Here is a 23,966-nt window from a genome sequence, read left to right as displayed (position 1 = left end):
CCTACTGCACCTTTACCAAGCAGCCCCTTTCCACTTCTGCCTTTCTCCCTCCTTTCCTTTGCTTCCTTCCCTGTTGCTGTCTTGTGTGCTCTCTCTTTCTCTCTTTGTGTGTGTGTGTGTGTATGTATGTATGTGTCTTTTTGTTGAAACCCATTGAGTGCCTGCTACTTATATGTATAATGCTTCTTTTGGACACTGAAGATACAGCAATGAACAAAAGTGTAGTAGCACAGAACACAAGCAATCTTACGGTTTACATTACCCTAAAAATAGAACTAAACCAAAGACCCACTTAATCTAATTAACAATGATAAAAGTGAGTCACTACAAAAGAAAAAAAAATGACTTAAAAGCAGCCATAAAGAATGAAATTTTGTCCTTTGCAGCAACATAAATGGAGCTGGAGGCCATTCTCCTAAGTGAATTATCTCAGAAAACCAAACACTACATGTTCTGACTTATAACTGAGAGCTAAACAATGGGTACACATGGACAAAAAGAAGGAAATAATAGATACTGGGGACTCCAAAAGGAAGGAGGGTGGGAGGGGAGCAAGGATTGAAAAGTTACCTATCAGGTACAATGTTCGCTATTTGGATAATGGATACACTAGAAGCCCAATCCCCACCACTACAAAATATGCCGATATAACAAACATACACATGTACCCCCGAATGTAAAATAATACAATTTATTTTTTAAAATCGTCAGTAAAAAGAAGAGAAGCAAAGAAGTTTCCACTAGTTTCTAGAGAGGTAACTAAAAAATTCCACCAATATGAACTCTTCCCTCCCTTGGCATTTTATTTACCCCATGCTGTGCCCCACCGAGTTGCTTTCTGGATTGTGAAAGGAAGCTCTAAGGAAAGAACGAGGCAGTATACAACTTAATGCAGAGCAACAATCACAGAAGCACTTTAATCAGGAGACACAGGAAACTTTTATCTTGAAAAGCTGAAAAAAAAAAAAGACTAAAAGAAGTGTTAATCCAGTTTTTCTGTAGTAGCTTAATATGAGCAATTGCAATCATTCTGCTAAAATAAACAGCTTTCTCACGAAACTTGAGCATTTATGTCCTTAACCTCTTAGACACTGGTCCAGCAGTGAAGCTGGGACAACACTTCCCACTGGAAAGATGGTTGCGGAAATTCATTGAGACCATCCACTGAAAGAATCCAACCCAGCCCTGGGTACAAAGCAGGCCATTTTTTTTTATTGTTATTATACTGTAAGTTCTAGGGTACATGTGCACAACGTTCAGGTTTGTTACATATGTATACATGTGCCATGCTGGTGTGCTGCACCCATTAACTCGTCATTTACATTAGGTATATCTCCTAATGCTATCCCTCCCCCCTCCCCACACCCCACGAGAAGCCCCGGTGTGTGATGTTCCCCTCCCTGTGTGCAAGTGTTCTCATTGTTCAATTCCCACTTATGAGTGAGAGTATGCGGTGTTTGGTTTTCTGTTCTTGTGATAGTTTGCTGAGAATGATGGTTTCCAGCTTCATCCATGTCCCTACAAAGGACATGAACTCATCCTTTTTTATGGCTGCATAGTATTCCATGGTGTATATGTACCACATTTTCCTAATCCAGTCTATTATTAATAGCCATTTGGGTTGGTTCCAAGTCTTTGCTGTTGCAAAGCAGACAATTAACAATGTCACTACCAGCTCCTTCCCCCTCTCCCTCTTGCATTTTTAAAATAAATTCTGATATTCATACACTCACATACCCCTAGCTCAATCTTTTATAGAATTGTGAAAAAATAAATTTAGATTTTATTGAACTAGTCTGATTTCTTTTGGCGAAAGAATCTTCTCTTGTATTAAGAAAAAGATAGCAGATTTATGTGTACAATGCTTTCATAAATAAATCAAATACAAGTATAAAAGAACCCACTCAAGACTGAAATTCTGTCATATAACAATAGGTAACATAACATAAATCTGTCTTTGATTTTTGTTCTCAAGTTCTTGAAATCAACATTTTAAATAATTTTATCTATTAATAGTGTTTATTGGAAAGGGCAGAATAATTCATTTAAGCCTTAAAAGAGAATCTGAAAAGTTGATATTTTGGCCACCAGATGGCGCCAAACCTCCAACTATTTTTGTGCCAGGCATTCAAAGCGCTCAAAAGTTAATTTAGAGCTAAAGGTTAGGCACTTGTTTATTGACTTTTATGCTTATATGTACAGTCATCTTGAAGAATCATACAAAATAATTTCCCACAGATCACGACTCCTTTATGTGACTCTACCAGATTCTTGCTTTGCTGTTCTCATTCTAATATATCCAGTTGAAAAAGTACTTTTCACCACCAGACCCTCACCACATAAGTTTAGTGAAGAACTTATTCATTAAACATTAAACCATGAATGACAAAAAAGTGTTAAATATAATTTCTCCCAGCTCTCAAACTTTAGTTATTTTAAATCCAAAACAACTCTGTAAAAACGGATTCAAACCAGCTTTCTAGGATCATTAAAGTTTGGGATAGAAAGTAAAACTGTTTCAGAGGTATTAATGAGACATGGAAATTTCATTCTTAAGTACTGTGCATAGCTGTTTCTTTCCAAAGAAGTTACCTTTCATATGTGTCTTCTTTTCAACCTGCCAATTTCAGTACTGTGTATTTTTAAATCTGTTCTACATGTTTCTGGATGATACTATAAGATTTTGAGTTGTCATCTCATTGAAATGATTTAGTTTTCAACATTCTATTTTTTATTTTTAAATGTAGGATATAGAATATACTGAAAGTATAGATATCTGACATTTTAAATTAATAAGTTAGAAATAATCAGAAAAGAATATTCAAAATTTTCATTAAGAATTGAAACTTATATCAATATTGATAGGTTATGCAGTTATAATCTATAACTTCCAAAACCTCAGAAAATTAAAAAACAAAGGTTTATTTCTTGCTCACACTCCAACTTCACTGAAGGTCATTTTGGGCTCCTCCACATCAAACTCACTCTAGGGACCCAACTAAGGTGTCAGTCACCAACTGGAATATTCCTAGTTTCTATAGCACAGAAGAAAAGAGCTAGAAAATTTACACTTGCCCAAAAAGCTTCCATCTGGAAGTGACACATCACTTTCACTCACATCTCTTTGGACAAACTAGTCACATGGGTACACCAAACACCAGTGGACCTGGAAAGTAGAAAGCTGGAAATAGATGACGAAGATTCACTATAATTCATAAATATTAAATCATTATACCCATATATAACAATGTTTTGGGGATACTATGGTACAAAACATTTTATAAGAGTTTCTATGTCCTTACCAAATCTTTGTATTTTCAATCTATGTAGGGTAAAAGATTAAAGAAAATGAAAAAAGTTCTCCTTTTTACATATATTTAAACTGGAGAGAAAAGACATATATGAAAAACAAAAATTCTGGCGACAACCAATGCCAGAAATTTTGACAAATATTCTCATAAGTGCTAAAGCAGATGAGTGAGGAAGCACAAGGTGTTAGTTAAAGACTAACTGAAAGCAAGGAGATTTTATCTGGGTGTCACCAGAAGTGCAGCATTTGTATTTAAGTAGCTGGAGGACATTAGAAAAAAACAGAGAGAGAGGAATAAATGAGGCTGTTAAGGAAGAATTTTACAAAATCTTCACTAAATTTCCCAGACCAGCAAACATTTTCAGAGAGAGAGAGAGAGAGAGAGAGAGAGTCAACTCACTTTTCCCAAGGAAGATTTTTTTAAAATTCTTCCATCGACTATCAACTCAATTTTATGAAGAATATTTTATCACAAAAAGCTAAAATAATATTGAAATTTTAATTATGAATAACTTTAGCTTTATACAACCCTAACTTTATCATGTTACTGTGGACCAGTAAAAACTTTGTCACAAGCCAGCTTCTGTGAATAGCTGACCTGAAATGGAAAGTCCAAATTGAGATTAATAATTTCATCCAGTTGGCAATGAATAACTACTGTACATCTTTAAGTAGAGAGATGCCTAGAATTGGGGGATGGAGCTGGAAGAAAGAATCTAGAAGCAGTGAGAACATTCAAAATGACCCTGATGTAACCCTGAAAGTTATGGGGACCTAGATTAGGGTGCAGACAGAGAAAAAGGAGAGGGGCATTTTAGAAGGAAAACCAAAAAGAAATCTTGAAAATAAACCTATTTTCACACTGGAGGAAAGGTTTGTTTTGGTTTGGTTTGGTTTTAATGGTTTGTATAACAAACAGAGTTCTTAAATGTCTAACACATCAAAATGTTCCATAGATCTTGAAAAAATGCTATATAAACAAAGCTATAATCCAGCAATGAGAAAGAAAAGTATTTCAACATCTTCCGCAGGTTGGGGGCTATTACTTAAACCTTCATCTGGTAGACTTGACCCCTGGGGAAGGCAGCAAACTGATCTTGTTTATGTAACTCTAATCTCACTTTGGTTTTTACTTTTATCGTGACCCATTCAACCACGCAACTATATGAAAACAATGCTTAGGAACAGCCATGCACTAAAGTATGAGATGATTAGTTATTTCTACCTGTGCAACTCTGAAGAAGGAAAGCATTACTTAGCTTAGGCTACAAGTACTTATCAAGAATTATTGAAACTGGCCAGGCATAGTGGCTCATGCCTGTAATCCCAGCACTTTGGGAGGCCGAGGTGGGCAGATTACCTGAGGTCAGGAGTTCGGGACCAGCCTGGCCAACATGGTGAAACCCCCGTCGCTACTTAAAATATGAAAACTAGTCAGGTGTGGTGGTGGGAACCTGTAATCCCAGCTACTCGGGAGGCTGTGGCACGAGAATTACTTGAACCCAGGAGGCAGGGGTTGCAGTGAGCCGAGATCATGCCACTGCACTCCAGCTTGGGTGACAGAGTGAGACTCCGTCTCAAAAAAAAAAAAAAAAAAAAAGAAGAAGAATTTATTAAACTAAGATCTGCAAGTAGTTTTAACCTAAGTAAATCACAGTACTTTTCTTTGTAGTAAAATAATACTTTATTTTTCTGGGGAAAAAAACCTTTTTTGCATTAATTAACTTTTAAAACATATTTCTTTATACAGGGCATTCTTCTCCACTGCAAATAAATCAACAGATGGCATCATTTTTTTAAGATGAATAAAAATCCAACATCCAATCAAATTCATTACAATGTTATGCATCGTTTTGGAAAATGCCTACTGTCATATGTTTTTAAACAATAACAATAGTAAATTTCCCCCTCTGTTTTAAATGTAAAATATTTCAAGCTCACCAAAACATTCAGGGAATAATAGAAATATCCAGGCCAGAAGCAGTGGCTCACGCCTGTAATCCCAGCACTTTGGGAGGCTGAGGCGGACAGATCACCTGAGGTCAGGAGTTCAAGATCAGCCTGGCTAACATGGCAAAATCCTGTCTCTACTAAAAATACAAAAATTATCTGGGCATAGTGGCAGGCGCCTGTAATTCCAGCTACTCGGGAGGCTGGGGCAGGAGAATCACTTGAACCCAGGAGGTGGAGGTTGCAGTGAGCCGAGTTCGCGCCATTGCACTCTAGCCTGAGTGGCAAGAGCAAAACTCCAGAGAAGGGAAGGGGAGGGGAGGGGAGGGGAGAGGAGGAAGAAAGAGAAAGAAAGAAAATCTAAGTGCCTCCCATAAGCTGTAAACATAAAACAGAAAATAAAATAATCTGGGCACCTCCACATACACACTAATTAGATTTTTTTCCCATCCCAGAGATAAATACTACCTCAATTTGATGTGTGTGTCATTATTATCACACATGCTGTTGTGACTTTGCTACATGCGTAAGCATCCATAAGCAATATACAACACTGTCTGGCACATTTTAAAACTTTATATACAGCCTTTCCCATGTTCGTTTTTTCACTCAACATAACATTGAGATTTAGCCACAGGTTGATACATATAACTATGGTTCATTCACATTTTCCATCACGTAAAATATACTTAATCACTCCCCATTTAACAATTAGATATTTTTCCATAGTTGTATTATGAACAACACTGCCATCACTGTCTTGTCCCAATCTTCTCATATGCACATGCAAGACTTTCTCTAAATTCCACATCATCACCCTGTACAGCCTCTCACCAGCAGTATAACTTCTTTCTTCTCCTCCACACCAACACGTCCATGAAATTTTCTGATTTCATGCAGTCTGATGTGTGTGAAATGATGTCGCATAAAGATTTTAATTTCCTTTTTCCTGATTACCAGGGAGGTTAAGCATCTTTGCCTCTTCATCTCTTTACCTGTTTCTCTATTGAGTTGATGATTAAGTATTTTTGTTTGTTTGTTTTTGGAGACAGGGTTTCACTCTGTTGTGCAGGCTGCAGTGCAGTGGCGTAATCATAGCTCACTGCAGCCTTGATTTCCCGGGCTCAAGCGGTCCTCCCACCTAAGTCTTTCGAGTAGCTGGGACCACAGGCGCAAGCCACTGCCCAGCTAATTTTTTACTTTTTTATAGAGGTAAAGTCTCACTGTGTTGCCCAGACTGGTCTCAAACTCCTAGGCTCAAGCGATCCTCCAGTCGGCCTCCCAAAGTGCTGGGATTACAAGCATAAGCCACCACGCCGGGCCTTTTATTTCTAATTTTGTAGGTATCTCTATATATTTGCAATATCATTTCTTTGAAAGCCAATAATAAGTGCTGTAAATCTCTCTCTCAATCTACGGCACATATATTTACTTCTTAATGCTTGTCCTTAATGCACATGAAGTAATATTAAAGGAATACCCATGTGTATACTCCCTATGCAGATTGCTTTCTTTTGCTTTATGATGTTTTTTATGTCTTGTGTCTTTTTTTTTTTCCTAAATCACTATTCTGAGGGCATAAAGAATTTTCTTCTAGAATTTTTAAAGCTGTTCTTTCACACTAACGTCTTTTATACACCTAAAATGTATTTTTTTAGTATGATGTTAGGTAAGAATCTAATTTTATTTGTTTCTATGTGGGTGAAGAATTGCCCTGGCATCATTTATTGAATAATGCTCGTTGTTTCCTTGAATTTTATAGCATCTCTGTCATTTATCACATTTCTGATACGTAAGCATCTGTTTCTGAGCTCTCTATTCTTTTCCAGCCAGCAGGGAACTTAAAAGGAGCAAAGCTTTATCTCACTCTTATCACTCATTATCTGAATTTTTCTGTAAGTTAAATATAAATTACAAGAAACTTTACATCTTCAAAAAGTATGAGAAATGAGCTTGATAAAATAGGTCTCTGCTTTATTTTCACCAACTTATCAGTATAAATTTTAATACAAAACTCTGATTCCCTAAGAAATGTTCCATATTCTTATGATCATTTGAGGTTAAAACAATCAATTTGAGATTTTTTTCCTTTTCCTTTTCCGCCTGGGGTGTCAGTCAATGAAATGAACACTTTTCCACAATGGTAAAATCTGCCGAGGAAGAGTAGGGGACAAGCAAGGAAAGAACACACACCACAGTTTGGGTTCATTGCTCACTTTATTTCTTCTGTCTTCTGGTTCTTCTGTTGTTTGCTAGACTTTTTTCCAACGTGTCTTCCTCAAATGTGATACCCCATTTAAGAGGCTGAGTGATGATGTAGTATGGAATCTCCGGAGCCAGATCAGTTTCATTGAGTCCTGGCTCTGTCATTTTCTAGCTGTGAGACCTCGGACATATTACATAACATCTCTGTGCCTCAGTCTCCTCACTGGTCAAGTGTAGATAAAAATGAACCTACCTCACAGGGTTATTGTGAGGAACAAATGAATTGGTACAATTAATATATCTAAGGCACTGAAGAAGTAACATAAGTATCAATAGATGCTACTCCACTGTCTTCTGGCTGCCTGGATGGTACTAGAGAACTGATAACCAAGTCTGAAATGTTTTCCTATCTAGGACTTGTTCTTTCCACCTGAAGTCTTATAACATTTTCTATTAATAATTAGCAATAGGAATTTTATCATTATATACTAAGTATGTTTTTCTTCATGTCTCCAGTCTGGAACTTGGTGACGTATTACCATCTACAAGCACTAATTTTTTCTTTTTTTTTTTTTTTTTTTTGAGACAAGGTCTCTCTCTATCACCCAAGCAATGGGTGACAATGCAATGGCTCTCTGGCCCAATGAAATGGCCAAATCTCAGCTCACTGCAACCTCCACCTCCAGGGCTCAAGCAATCCTCCTGCCTCAGCCTCCTGAATAGCTGGGACTACAGGTGTGCACCACCATGCCTGGTTAATTTTTCTATGTTTTGTAGAGATAGCATCTCACTATGTTGCCTAGGCTGGTCTTGAACTCCTGAGCTCAAGCCATATGCCTGCCTTGGCCTCCCAATATGCTGGGATTATAGGCATAAGCCACCACTCCAAGCCTTTTTCTTCATCTTATGGAAACTGTCTTGCCTGTTTATTACTGGCTTCCTTTTTTCTTCTTGTGGAACTACTATTACTCACATGTTAGGCCTCCTAGACATATTTCCTAAGTATCTCCCCCAGATTTCCATCTTTTTATATTTTTACTCTGTACTTCAAGAAATGTCTTGGTCCTGATTTCTAGACAACTATTTCAGATTTCAGCAGTGAGCATAGCATCTCCTCCCCCAGTTCCTCTACTAAATTATTTATTTGGAATTTTTTCTTAGCTCCAGAGAGCCTCTTTTGTGCAACACTTTTATTTCCTTGGGTGCTCTTATTATTTTTGAATTCAAGATTTCCTTTTTCTTCTCCCAGAAGCTCTATTTCAGTGATTGGTCTGCTGGGTCAGCCCCTCTGGCTCCTGATCCCATTTAAATAGGATGTTATTTTTCCTTTTAGCTCAGTTGGTTTGTTTCTGGTTGCTAGAGAACTCTGTATGGCAGTGGTCTTGCAGGATGCAAGGCAAAGATGGTGTCAAAGTGGCAAGTGGAGGAGCAGGCAGAAAGCCATTGCCCTATTGCAGCAATGGAAGGAAGCCACCCTCTTATCTGGCCTCTCAAGGATCTCCCAGCCTCGATAGCAGAGAAGACTCAGCGAACCTATTAAACTCCGTCTTGATTTTTTGGAGGCCAAGGAGACTGAGTATACTTGTGCTGAGACTGTACTTTCTCCCTGAGACGGCCAAAGTCTCCCCTGGATCCGTGGCTTTCTGGTTCTCCTCTGCCCTCCCAGCCCCAGGGCTTTACAGCTTACCTGTACTCTGTTTCCTGAATTGGGCTTAAGAAAGTACATAGACCGGAACTGGGTGTGGAAGTGTACCAAAAAATATTCCAGTCACCATCTTCCCAGTATCCCCTTATGTAATTTATAAAAAATAAAAGGAAAAATGCTTTTAAAAAAAAAAAAATTCACAAAAGTATATACAAGGTAGGATTCCTATAGGGAGGCCAATTTTGTTATTTCTATCATTTCCAAATATTATAAAACAAATATATATAATTTTAATAAATAAGAAAGTGTGGGGCTGGGTGTGGTGGTTCATGCCTATAATGCCAGCACTTTGGGAGGCCGAGATAGGTAAATGGCTTTGAGCCCAGGAGTTTGAGACCAGCCTAGGCAACATGGCGAAACCCCATCTCCACTAAAAATACAAAAATTAGCTGGGTGTGGTGGCAAGTCTCAGCTTCTCAGGAGGCTGAAGTGGGAGGATCACCTGAGCCCAGGGAGGTCAAGGCTGCAGTGAGCTGAAATCGCGCCACTGCACTCTGGCCTAGGTGACAGCCAGACCGTGTCTCAAAAAAAAAAAGAAAAAAAAGAAAGTTTTGTGCTACTATTCATGTTAAAGCCACCAGAAGCTTTTGGTGGCTTAGATCATTTTAAAAATCTAAGCTTATTATTGGCCAACACATGTCACATGCTTCAAATGAAAAATGTTACTATTATGATATATTTCAGTGAATCTGAATACATTTATAATCCAAATTACTGAATTAAACATTAGGATTAAAATGAGATCCAACAAATATTTCACCATAATATGATATCTTAAATTGTTACATGTGATGATTGACTACAGATGACTTTATGCAGATTTCATGGAATTGTTAAAGGTCATGCTGTTAGCAATAGCTCACTTCTACAAATGGCTAATGAAAATTTTCTATTTCAATAGGTGAAACACTATATTGGAAAAATGCCTAACCTGAGGGATAATAATTTCTATATATTAACTTTGAATTTGTTCTTGTCAATTAAAAAAAATATGTGCATGACTTAAAAATTCAACCAGTACAAAAAGGTACACAATGAGAAATAGGCTTATCTCCTGCTCAGACTTCCCAGTCTCCTCAGATCATAACAGTTTCTTGAGTACCACTCCATATATGCATTTAAATATCCTTCGAAAAAATGCAAACATACAGTACACAGAGTTCTGCACCTTGGGTTCTTTTAAGCAACAATATTTCTTGGATATCATTTCATATTTTTGAATGGCTATGTGTGGTCATCCATTTCTGTATAATCAGTAAATATGTTTCACATGTCCCTGACCACCCACAGAGGTCATTTTTTTTTTTTTTAAATAATGAAAGCTAACACTTGCATAGCACTTACTATGTACCAGAGACCTTCTATGAGGTAAGGATTATTATTATCTCCGGTTTACTGATAAGGAACTGCAGTTCAAGGTTTTACAAATAGGAGAGCCAGAATTCAGAAAAGATTTGATATAATATTCTATTCAAGTTTTCATATTTTTACACTTTAGAGATGTGTTGTAGTCATTATTATTCTCCTGTATTGAAAAAGATACCCCAAAGTGACTATTTGTCTTTTACCAACTGCTGCTATTTCTGACATGATTTATTACAGTTTCCCTAGGCAGGATTCCTTTCCACTTTCATATATCCTCTTTTGCCTGGTTTGTAATAGGCCAGCACCCTCATTCTGCCCTGCAAAAGGCCCAGCTCCTGAAGACCCTAGCAGTGCTTCTATTTGCCAGGCCATTTCCTTTTCTATAGCTTCAGAGACTACATCATATACATGATGTGTATATAACAGGTCCTCAAAAAACATCGTTTTGTCCACGTCGTTCTGTTGTAATGTTGGTAGGGGGAAAAAAATAAATTCCCAGAAGGGCCACTGTCCATGTAGAGTTTGCACATTCTCCCCATGTCTGCATGAGTTTTCTCCGGGTAGCTTGGTTTCCTTCCACATTCCAAAGATGTGCATGTTAGGTGAATTGGAATGTCTACATGGTCCCAGCTTGGGATAGCGGCCTGGACAGGGCTGGTTTCCGCCATAAGCCCTGAGCTACCTGGATAGGCTCGGGCCACCTGTGACCCTGAACTAGAATAAGTGGGCTAGAAAAGCAATGAATGAATGAATGAATGCAAATGGTTGTAAAATAAACATGCTAAAAGTCTCCTGTAATCATACAAATGCATGACAATAAATGATGCCATGTGAAGGTGCTCATTGAGCCTGCCATATTGGTTGTTTTTGAACTGCCTGGTGGTAGGAGGTGCTCCTAACAATTTTCACTTTGCAAACTTTTATTCCTTGATTTAACCCTCCACCACTATATCAATATCACCATTGATTCACCAAAAGTTGGGTAAATAATTATCTTACTTGTTTTTATTGATCTTTCTTAAATATATATATATATATAGCTCACATTTATTTCAGTGTTTAATATTAGAAGTGTCTTGGGTCTTTGTTTAGAAGTTTGGTGATATTTTTGTGACAAAAATATGTGTTGTAGGAACTTAACTCTTGTTTATATCAATTAGCCTATGGTAAAATTGGGTTTTTTTGGTGGTTTTTTTGAGACAGAGTCTTACTCTGTCACCCAGGCTGGAGCGCAGTGGCATAATCTCAACTCACTGCAACCTCCGCCTCCCAGGTTCAAGCAATTTTCCTGCCTCAGCCTCCCGAGTAGCTGGGATTACAGGTGCGCACCTCCATGCTGGGCTAATTTTTTATTTTTAGTACAGACAGGGTTTCACCATGTTGGCTAGGTTGGTCTCAAACTCCTGACCTCAAGTGATCTGCCTGCCTCGGCCTCCCAAAGTGTTGCGATTATGGGTGTGAAGCCACAGCCCCTAGCCTAACTGTGTTTTATTACATGTTGTTTTGCTTAAAGTCAAAGTTTCCAGGAAGCTATCCACATTAAGTGAGAACTTACTGTACCTAGAAGCTCTTCTCATAGGCTAGTGGGTGTTAAGACTAACTATAAGTCAAAGTAAATTTGAATAGCCATTATCTCTCAGTCAGGGGCTTGTTTTCATTGTGTTTCGCAGCCTCCTTAAGTGAAGAACAGCTGAGCTGGTTTCAGTGTCAAATGGAGCCTAGATGGTGACTCCAAGGTTAGAGTAAGATGAAAGTCATCACTCTTTCCTGCCCTGCTCCCAAGGCAGACATCACTAATCAATCCCTGCACTCTATACTGCTGAGATCTGATTAGGTTTCACTGTATTCTCAACACAGTGTTGAGAAACCACTCCCAAGTGACCCTCTATATCTACATAGTCTAAGATTATGCTATACCAGCTTTAAGCCAAATCACAAATGAAGCACATTGCATTCTTACATATTGGCATTTCCTTTTCATTATACATAAAATGATTCAAATACTTTGCTTTTATTACCGCTCCTATTTTTCAAACTTTATTTTTGATGGGTGTAATATTATTATTTATTTTATTTAGTCTCTAAACATGGACAATTTGTCTTTTCAATTATAGAATGCTCCTAAGTGTATTAACAACAACTACTATTCAGAACAGGGATCTCTGAAGAACTAAAAATTAAGACAAAATAACCACTACTACAGTTTAGTCACTGAGTTCTCTTATTTAATCCAAATACATCTATTTAAGTGACCTGTCTGTCTGTAATCAGGGCTTTGCTGAGTTCACTGGCTGAAATTATCTGTGATGTCTCAGAAATGCACAGTTACGAGAGTATCAAGTGGCAGCTGCATTTGCTGTGAAATACTATTGTGCAATTTTATATCTTACAAAGATGTAATAACTTTTGTTTACTCTAAGTATATGACTAACCATCTATACCCTAGATTCTGTACACTAGAAGATAATGTGTCAGCCTAAAAAGGTAAATAAAAATTAGTTTATATTTTATTGTGATTGAAATGGAAACAAATCTATGTTACAGGACTATATTTATTTAACTTTTAACAAGAGGCCCATGATCTAGCGAATGCTGGCTCATGAGGCCCTAGTTTGCCTTACAGAGGCGCTTCCTCTAGAATGCACTTTGCCAAAATAAAAAGTTGAAGATTGACCATGGGCAACAGAGAAAGGGCTGGGCTTTGGAATCAGTCAATCACTGCTCAGTCTTTACAGGAGTATATTTATTTAAGTTTTAACAAGAGGCCCATGGTCTAGGGAATGCTGGCTCAGGAGGCCCTACTTTGCCTTATAGTGGAACTTCCTCTGGAAGGCACTTTGCCAAAATAAAAAGTTGAAGATTGACCATGGGCAACAGTAGAAAGAGCTGGGCTGTGGAATCAATCTATCACTGCTCAGTGTCTTACTAGTTATATGATGCTGAGCAAGTTATTATTATTCTAGAGCCTCCATTCCTTTATCTGTGAGATGGAACTAATATTCCCTAACTTAAAATGATGATGTCATAAAGATTAAAAGTAGGTATCTTTTTTAAAAGACAGAGCTTTATTGGTTGCTCATGAAGTTTTATTACTGCTGTTTTTGTTAGAATTGAAGCTGAGAAGACAGTGCTGCACAGGCCGGGGTCTGAGAAGTGACCCTCCAGGGTTAATTACCAAAAAGTCTACAAAGCTAGATTGAGTGATAGGCCTCCTATCCAGTTCAGATCTCTGACTCAGGATTTCAGACCCCTACATTGGCTTGTTCCTTCCAAGTAGCCATGATTCCCCAAATGCTGATACTTGGGATACATGCACAAACATTTATTTCCATTCTGTCACCCAGCTGTCTACCGATGGTTCTCTGCTACTCCAGCACCTGCAATTGCTCACACTGTCTCTGTGCTTCATTCTCTTTGTAGCTTCTCCACTACCTGAAATTACATTCTAAGCTTACAGGTTAGCTTGCTCATTATTTAACTCCAACATTAAAAGTATAAATTTCATGAGGGAAGGCAATTTGTGTCTGTTTTGTACCACTTGATCCTCAGCGCCTAGAAAAGTGGCTGGAACATACAGTGAATTCAATAAATACTTGTTAAATGAATAAATAGCTTAAATAATGTATTCACTCTGTGAAGGTAAACACAAAACTCAGCTTTCATTCAAGAACTGTTGAACAATTCACTTACACAAAAATATTTTTGGGCAATGTTGATTTTACTAAAGATTTTGTATAGAAAATGGAGAAAGGATTTATACTGGCACTCTTCATTAAAAATTGCTCAACTTCATAGGTAACAAAAAGAATGCAAATTAAAAGTGTACCAAGAATCCTGAGGTATTGGAGGCTATGAGGAGTGAAGAGAACTTCTGCTACAGATTAGAGTGTGGAGGAGGGAGATGCCAGGCACAAAACCCAAGTGCCTGACATGAAATATCAAAGTGAGAAAGGTATTTATGTGGGAGGAGGCAACAGTGTGGGACTTGTTACCTACAGGGATGTTGATGAAATATGTAAGTACATTAAGAATAACATGAGCCAGGACTTCCACTGTGAGAGAAGAGTGTTAAAAATATGGAATGGGAGAAAATTAGAATGGATCTGGTGATGTTGGCTAGGAGTTGACGGAATACACATCAACTAGTAGTTGTTTATATATGGAGATAAGTAATTACCAATGTACATATGTAAATGTTACTTGGTGGATGGACAAGTGAGAGCAGTGAGGCCCCAGAATGGTAAGGAGACTTTCTGGCCCACATTTTTATACTTCTGTTAAAATATGGGTCTCTATCATCTATTCACAACATTAATTTTGAAAATCTCTCATTAGACATTTTTGTTTCCCAAATTCTTTCCTTTAACCAAGCAGCTACTTCCCGTTCCTCCCCACATAAATGGTCCAGCAAGCTGGCCCTCATTTCTTTTCTCAGTATTCCCCCAGAATCTCACACTCCATTCTCCTCATAAATACCCAGCAACACAGCCCTGCGCCAAATGCTACCTCCAAACCTATTTATCAATCTTTAAGGAAATGAACAAAACACAGGCTCCTAATTGAAAGGCAATTTGTCCTTATTGGTTGGGGATAGGTTGGGGGGTAAAGGAGAACTACCCACAAGCAGTTTATTAATGTTTTTTTCCTAAATACAATACATACAATCTTTGCCAAAGAGAAACTCTGATGAATGAGATTTGTTCCACCTCAATGAAGCACTCATTTACTCATGAGTGGTGCCCCTCTATCCACACACACAGTTTTATCCATCCCAGGACCCTCTCCTGCTTTTCATTTTGGTGGGTCCTGATCTGCATGTACCACCATCCCTCTTAACTAATGCTGAGCTAAGCTGCATCTGTCTCTAAATAGGCCGAAGGCACTGCCCAAATTTGGAGAAACATTTAAGAACTAGACAAAGCTGAGGATTTTTGGCTCAAACTCAAGATGAGAAGGATAAACAAACCCTGCCCAAATGGAATCCAGTTTGATGTATTTTCCTGCCTTTCTAATTAAAGCCAAATGTTTGAATATTTCCCAAATTACCTCTGATGAAATCTACTGTATCATTTCATCTTATAAAAGCAAACAAGTTTATATTTACAGTTAATAATTTTATTTCAATGCATGCTAGTTTTTAATTTTATTTGCCATGAGGTGTCATAAATCTCCACTATGGGTTGACTAATCTGCTCCATGGGCCACACATGTACCAAAGAACTGTGGGAACCAGAGATGGTCAGAATACAATCTCACACAATTTTATACCTTTATTTTTCTCACTGTCAAGAATACAGAAGAGGCCAAGCACAGTGGCTTACACCTGTAATCCTGGCACTTTGGGAAGCCAAGGAGGATCATTTGAGCCCAGGAGTTCGAGACCAGCGTGGGCAACATAGTGAGACTTCATCTCTGTTTTTTAATAATTTAATTTAATTTTAAAATAATACAAAAGAGCCCGCGGAAAGGATCGCAGTATATTAGGGATCAGTGGACATCAACAGTAGAAAGTGTAGTCTTCTGACTTGATATTTCAAAACAATACTAATAATAATGATCCTAAACATTTTAGCAATGCATTTCAGAACCTTCTATAGGCTTTGTCCCATTTGATTTCCATAATTTGAGGTGGATATAATTATCCCCATTCTATCAGTCAAGAAATGAGGACGAATTTCAGATGATAACGAATTTCTCCAAATCACACAATGAAGAAGCAGCAAGTCTGCAAGGTGCCTAAATTAGGCTTATCTTCAATGATCTGAGTAAATCTGTATGATTATTAAATTTAATGATTCTATTAGTAATGGGTATTTCCAAGTTCAAATGAGTTTAAAATTTTATAAGGCTATCTAATGCCTCGAGAACATTGTCTGTGGAGGCTGGGAATTCTACAAAATAGGAGCTAAAAAGGTTAATTTATTCCGACAGAAGGATGATTAACACTAGGTAAGATTACCTATCTCTAATTAACCTAGTCCATTATTGAGTTCTTAAGAAGGATATGGATAGCAAAAATGTCACTCAGAAAAAATTCAGCTGAGAAGTTTGAAGACAGTACTGCACTGGGAATGATAATCGTTATATTTGTTAGCCATTGGGTATGCTTAAAGTCATTTTCATATTTAAGCCAGAACCTAAAATACTTCTTTACTCAAACCTCTTTAAGGGAACTATGAGGCTTAAGATTAACAAATACATTTTAGCACTAACTTAAATTTTAAAACTGCCTATCAAAAGTTTTAAAAGGAAATCTGTTTTTTTTTTAATTAATCCCAAATCTGCTTATATATAAAGGCCTTCTAATAAAAATCGTTAAACATTTTACTGAGTTATGTTCTTGACCAATGATTTCATGATAGGCTTAACCTCTCTCCCTCACTCTGACACCCATGTTATACCTACTATGTTCTGACAGAATGTAAAACAAAACAACTATAGTATTATTCATTAATAGTACTTTTGGGGACCTTGAAAAGTTAATGCTACTTCAAAGTTTCCTAACTTAAAAATCTTAAGCACGGAAAGGATCTGGTTTACCATATCCTGTGGGTTAGAGTTTGTTTTTTGCTTTTCATTATAGACCACAGTATCAAATAAGAATGGATATCATTTAATTTAGTTTTACCAGGCATGGTGGCTCACACCTGTAATCCTAGCACTTCAGGAGGCCAAGGCGAGCAGATCACTTGAGGTCAGGAATTTAAGACCAGCCTGGCCAATATGGTGAAACCCCATCTCTACTAAAAATACAAAAATTAGTCTGGTGTGGTAGCAAGTGCCTGTAATCCTAACTACTGGAGAGGCTGAGGCACGAGAATCACTTGAATCTGGGAAGCAGAGGTTGCAGTGAGAAGAGATTGCACCACTGCACTCCAACATGGGCAACAGAGCAAGACTTCATCTCAAAAAATTAAATTAAATTAAATAAATAATAAACTGTTAAAAGGGATTTTTTTCTGTTGTTTTGGAACTGTTGTTATGACTGAAAAAATGAAGATAAAAAGTCACAAAGATTCTAGGCTATTAAAGGCCTCTCTAACCACTGGGCCAGAAACCTCTCTGAGGGCTTATTCAGATGCAAAGGAACCACCTCTGCTATTCCCAATCAACATTTCAGCCCTGAGTGAGTGAGCAGGAAAATATTTTCCCTCAACCCACTAGAAGCCAAGTGAAGAGGGAGTTTCAAAGGAATACAGAGTGGGAGTGCTTGCACAGAGGAAAGACTGACAGCTACTACCTAGATGAATACTTACAGAGTTGGGAACCTAGAGACTCACCCCAAGCCTGCCTTCAAAGTTCACTAAGCCAAGTGAGCGAGTCTGTGGGAGAAACTGACATGTGTCTTTTGGAATTTGGAAGCATATCTGAACATCAAGAATTGCGCCTGATTCTTTCCTGAAGATTTTGAAGAAGGAAGACTTGCAGACAAATCCCAGAAAAGTGGAATTTTTTTAAAAAGACCATATTGTGAGGCACTTTAAAAGAAGGTGGAGAAAACATCCAACCCATTCTAGGTTTCCTTATTTTTTATGGACTGAATGTTTCTGTCCCCCAATCCCCAAAAATTGACATGCTGAAATCCTAATCCCCAATATGATGGTACTAGTAGGTAGAGCTTTGGGGAGGTAATTAAGTCATGAGAGTAGAGTCCTCATGAATGGGATTAGTACCCTCATTAGAAGAGACATGAGCTTGCCCTCTCTGATGTCCAACATCTAAAGACAGAGCAAAAAGGTGACCATCTGCAAACCACAAAAAGTACTCCCACCAGACACGGGATCTGCAGACACCCTGATCTTAGAATTCCAACCTTCACAACTGTGAGAATAAACATTTGTTGTTTAAGCCACTCAGTCTATGGTTTTCTGTTATAGCAGTCCAAACTGACTAAAACATTCATTTACCAACGGGTGCAGAGGACTTTCAAGTTTGACTCAATTTGAAGGAATATAAAGAAGGTAAGAGAAGACCAGGCGCAGAGGCTCACGCCTATAATCCCAGCATTTTGGGAGGTGAAGGTGGGCAGATCACGAGGTCAGGAGTTCGAGACCAGCCTGGCCAACATGATGAAACCCCATCTCTACCAAAAATACAAAAAAAAAAAAAAGAAAATTAGCTGGGCATGGTAGGGTGCGCCTGGAATCCCAGCTACTCCAGAGGCTGAGGCAGGAGAATCTTTTGAACCCGGGAGGCGGAGGTTGCAGTGAGCCAAGAATGTGCCACTGTACTCCAGCCTGGGCAGCAGGGCGAGACTCCATCCCAAAAAAAAAAAAAAAAAATAAGGGAGGAGAAAAGCTCAAGCCCTGGGGTTAACTAACAGCTGCTGCTTAATGGAGTTACCACGCACACCAAAGGCAAAACTAAAGGGCGACATGGGCCCCTCTCTCTGCAGGCATCCTCAGTGATACAGTGAATCAAGATGAAGCTAAACAATCCTAAAAATTGCACCAAGTTATAAAGAGACCACCAACAGCAATAAAATCATATGAAGTCTTGAGGGGAAGGACACTGCCTCATCTCCAAAAAGCAACCCCACCATCTCTAATATTCCTCCTCCTTGACAAAGGGAGAGGTACTAGTCAGATACTAATAAATGGAGCTGAGGAGATTATATTTGAATCAGACTTAAGATTGAATTTTTACACTGGAGTGAAATTAGTTTGGCTTTGCTTTGTGTTTTTAAAAACTAAAAACGATGAGAAAGTTGTGGAATGTGACCAAGAAACTGTCTTGGGAGACTCTCTACAAAGTGCTGTTGGAAATTGTGATTGGAGGAAAAACAAACATTATTGTATTACTATCTACTAAGCAGAATGTACTCAATAATACTGGTTATACTAACATGTTGACTTTCTAAAGCAGGCTGGGAGGGGTGTGTTTTTGGGGAAAAGTTATATATAGTTTTCATAATAGTAGACAATGGGAAAAAAAACAACAAAACCAAAGTGAAATATAGGGCTTATGGAAGCATATTTCAAAACAAGTTTAAAACTATATTCATATTTGATTGCATTACATAAGTTGAAGACACAAACTTATCTATATCTTTCCCAAAAGGAGACATTTTTAGTACTATAAACCTTGGCTGTGTATATGATCTTAGTTTTCAAAGCACCGTTTCATACTTTTACTTATGAGCAAGAGAACAAACTCGCATTTCCTATCCACCGTGTACACGACATAATCTAGACCATAGAAAATGTTCAGACAGTGATTTTCAAATTAATCTATCACTTCCTACCTACTTCTCTCCTTTGCTATCATATATAGCAATATTTTGGTCATTAATCCATATTAATTGAAGATCAGAGAAGGTAGACAAATTATTTTTACAACGTACATGTATTATTTTGTAATTCAGAAAAATTAAACTTTAAAAAGAATTTGCATTTTATTCAATGTCTCCCTCTTCATACCAACTCATGCTTTAATTTGCATAAGCTCAGTACCCACACTCAAAATCTACAAATGCTGAGCATCTGTTGGTTTTGCCAGTGGTGCTTCCATTCTCCTTCTTCTGTAAACAGCATCTCTGCTTTCCTTTGAGGAACTTCCCAAACTCCATTTCGTACACTCTTTTTCGGGTTTGTTTTGTTTTTGTTTTTGTTTTTGAGATGGAGCCTCACCCTGTCACCCAGGCTGGAATGCAGTGGCATGATCTCAGCTCACTGCCACCTCCACCTCCCAGGTTCAAGTGATTCTCATGCCTCAGCCTCCGAGTGGCTGGGATTACAGGTGTGCACCACTAACACCAGCTAATTTTTGTATTTTTTTAGTAGAGATGGGGTTTCACCATGTTGGCCAGGCTGGTCTCAAACTCCTGACCCCAGTGATCCACCCACCTCGGCCTCCCAAAGTGCTGAGATAACAGGCATAAGCCACCGCACCCAGGCAATTTCATATAGTCTTGATAGAATAGTCAATCTCCTGCCCATGAGGGTGGGCACAAAATCTAAGCAAGACCACTTAAACCGTAATCTTTCTTCTCAGTATTTGAACCCTAAGCAGTAACAAGAATGTACAAATAGCAGAACTAATTTTTCCCAGTAGTGATACTGAAGGCGTCCATTACTTTCAAAACCTTGGACACCAAAGCTGCAATAGTTTCTATATCTCTGAAGCATGATTTTTTCTTCAGACTGAGTTTTAAATCTGTGAGCTACCTGATATATTTATAACATTCCACTTTCCAACTTCCACTTCACTCTTAAGTTAGAGTTGGTTTCTGATTGTTTAAGACCAAACCACACAAAAACCTTTGGGATAGGACATGACTCATCTACTGTTCTTCTTCCAGATTCTATCTCTTTACTTTCCTAATAGTTTACAGAACTGTTCAACATTTCAACATCCATTTCCTTCAATTTAAGCTCTCTCTAGTCAATATCCTCAACTCACTTGTCCTTGGTCTTTCTACTTAATTGTTTGCCTAATAAAAAAACTGACATATCCACTCCCAGCCCTGGGGGCTGCTGGAGAAAACCTGACAATCATTAGGGTTGGTGTCTCAATTCATTTTCAGTTTCTATTCTCAGGTTTTCCACAGTGATCAGAAGCCTTTCTGGTTTCCTGCTCATTTCACTTCTCATTCTCCACAGGATTTTCAGAATTCTCTTCAATCTCCTTAATCTCCAACTAGATCACTCCTTTTCAGCAATGTTTGCACAAAGTAAGTAAAAGCCATGGGATGGAAATTCACTCTTCTTGCGGCCAGAAGACTCTCAAACCAAGTTGTGTTCAAGCCATTCTTCTCTCCCACTCTGAATTTAAGTGGGAATGCAGTCTAAGACTAATCCTCAGAATTGTGCACCAGACCCTATCCCTTTCTTCCTTCTGAGAGAAGTGGTTTTATCAATTATTCTATCTCTTCTGTATCTTTAACCTCACTGTCTAGATTGGCTCCAAGGCAATTACAGGTAAATATGATGAATGCCATCCTTTTTCATCAAAAACTCTTGAAGGAGTCTCCTTTTAGCTACTGCTTTATTATTCTTTTCTCATTCTCTACTAAATTACAGTGGTATCTACTCAGCATGTAAAGGATGGTGATAGAGACAAGAAGACAGCCAAGGGTCCCCTGGAAAAATCTTACCTTCAAGACTAAAACAGTCTGAGGTTGAAAAACTGGACTGCCAGTCCCAGTGAGAGACAGGACTAGCTGGATTTCCTAGGCTGACTAAGAATCACTAAGCCTAGCTGAGAAGGTGACTGCATCCACCTTTAAACACGGGGCTTGCAGCATAGCCCACACCCAACCAGTCAGAGAGCTCACTAAAATGCTAATTAGGCAAAACAGGAGGTAAAAAAAATAGCCAATCATCTATTGCCTAAGAGCACAGCGGCAGGGACAGGATCAGGATATAAATTCAGGCATTCGAGCCGGCTAGGGCAACCCCCTTTGGGTCCCCTCCCTTATATGGGAGCTCTGTTTTCACTCTATTTCACTCCATTAAATCTTGCAACTACACTCTTCTGGTCCATGTTTTGTTATAGCTCTAGCTGAGCTTTCGCTCGCCGTGCACCACTGCTGTTTGCGTCGGTCGCAGACCCCCCGCTGACTTCATTCCCTCCAGATCCAGCAGGGTGTCCGCTGTGCTCCTGATCCAGCGAGGCGCCCACTGCCACTCCCCATCAGGCTAAAGGCTTGCCATTGTTCCTGCACAGCTAAGTGCCTGAGTTCATCCTAATCGAGCTGAACACTAGTCACTGGGTTCCACGGTTCTCTTAAGTGACCCATGGCTTCTAATAGAGCTATAACACTCACCGCATAGACCAAGATTCCATTCCTTGGAATCCGTGCGGTCAAGAACCCCAGGTCAGAGAACGTGAGGCTTGCCACCATCTTGGAAGTGGCCTGCCACCACCTTGGGAGCTCTGGGAGCACCCCCCCTCCCTCCGCCACCCCATAACACCAGAGACTCTCTGACTGGCCTATGCACTGGGAGGATGGAGTGGATCCTTAGGACAAGGAGTCTGGTCCCTCCTGTTCCTGGGTGGTAACCTGGGATTCAATCAGTGAGGTGGAGAGCCTGTTGGCAGGACCCAGTGAATTCCATTCCTCATCCTTCTGTGTGTCTGTGAGCCTAATCTTTCCTGGTTATGTGACAAGAACCAATATTTTTCCTACAACACTGGGGCACAGGAAAAGGGGGAGTGGGAGCAGTGTGTAAGCAAAGCCCACCTGATACAGGGTTCAGAAGGCACCAAACAAAGGCCAGTCCGCCATGGAGAGGTCCAGCCTGCACAGGGTGAGGATACATCCACTAGAGGGGCAGTCTGAAACAGGGTGGCAGAGCCTAGGTAGGGAAAGAGGGCATCCATATTCAAGGGAGGATGACAGTGGAAACAGGAGATTGATCACATGCAGGGGGGATTGATCAAATAAGTCAATATGACAAGGCCAGTGGAAGTCTGCTTTCTCAGTGTCAAAAAGGTTACCTATATGGAAAGGGAGAAATTAGAACAAACCCTGAGGTGTCAGATTAGAATTTATGGTATCACTATACACTCATGGTTTTACAGATAGAGATAGAGACAGGGAGAGAGACAGACAGAAATATAGATGCAATTTTCAACTGTGTGTCTATACATCCGTGTGTGTGTGTGTGTGTATGTGTGTGTGTGTGTGTGTGTATATATATATATATATGATAGCCCTCTCCACTGGGGACAGCCTGAAAGTACCACACTCTCAAAGCAAGGTGTATACCTAGTGCTCCTTCAAAGATTCAGGGCTAACTTGGAGAAATGGCTGATTCCAGGGCTAGGCAGGGGAATTACAAGATGAGCTTGTTAAGTACAAGAAGTACAGGAGAAGTGTAAGATGAGCTTGTTTCATGTGCCAGAAAAAAAGAAGGTCGTTGAAATATGATGGAGATATGTCATAAGCCACTTTGAAGGGATTTTACTAGCTAAATTGGGCACAATTTGAAGATCAAGATAAATAATAAATTAAGGCTCATATTAATCAATGGTCATATAAATAAACAAACAAATAGAAAGTTTGATAAGAAATGGGATACTTGCAAAGTTTCAAAAAACTACCATACAAAATACTTACGAATTCCCTAAGGTCAGGGTGGGGAACCAAGTAGTTGAGAATTCGGACAGACACATCCTTATTCAAATGATCATTAGTAATGGGACAAACCAAAATTGTACATTATCTGATAGGAATCAGTGAGGAGAAAACAGCATCACTTTTGAAGTGTTCCTATCAAAATCGAATCATTCAGCCTTTTTCAGCTGAACCCCAGCACATAGTGAACATTTGCTCAACTCTCTCAAGAATGGCATATAATTAATGCCATTCTAAATGTATTTTTAAAACTTAATTATTTCATCCAATACATGCTATAGTAGTTAACTGAGTCTGTCAACTTGACCGGGCCCCAGGATGCCCAGATATCTAGCTAAAGGTTATCTGGT

The 23,966-nt window shown here is 38.8% G+C and overlaps 1 long non-coding RNA gene across 1 annotated transcript in view; it reads right to left on the bottom strand.

Moving 5' to 3' along the window:
* Positions 1-1,190: 1,190 nt before the first annotated feature.
* LOC105538217 overlaps positions 1,191-23,966 on the bottom strand; it is a 37,579-nt gene continuing 14,803 nt past the window's right edge. The window contains exons 2-3 of the long non-coding RNA XR_001005860.1: positions 3,119-3,181; positions 1,191-3,035 (exon numbers count right to left, since the gene is read on the bottom strand). This is a non-coding gene — a long non-coding RNA (uncharacterized LOC105538217). The remainder of the gene's footprint in view (positions 3,036-3,118; positions 3,182-23,966) is intronic.

The sequence above is a fragment of the Mandrillus leucophaeus genome, unplaced genomic scaffold (genome assembly GCF_000951045.1).
Source record: "Mandrillus leucophaeus isolate KB7577 unplaced genomic scaffold, Mleu.le_1.0 Scaffold187, whole genome shotgun sequence".
Taxonomy (NCBI): domain Eukaryota; kingdom Metazoa; phylum Chordata; class Mammalia; order Primates; family Cercopithecidae; genus Mandrillus; species Mandrillus leucophaeus.
This window is presented reverse-complemented; position numbering and strand designations above follow the sequence as displayed.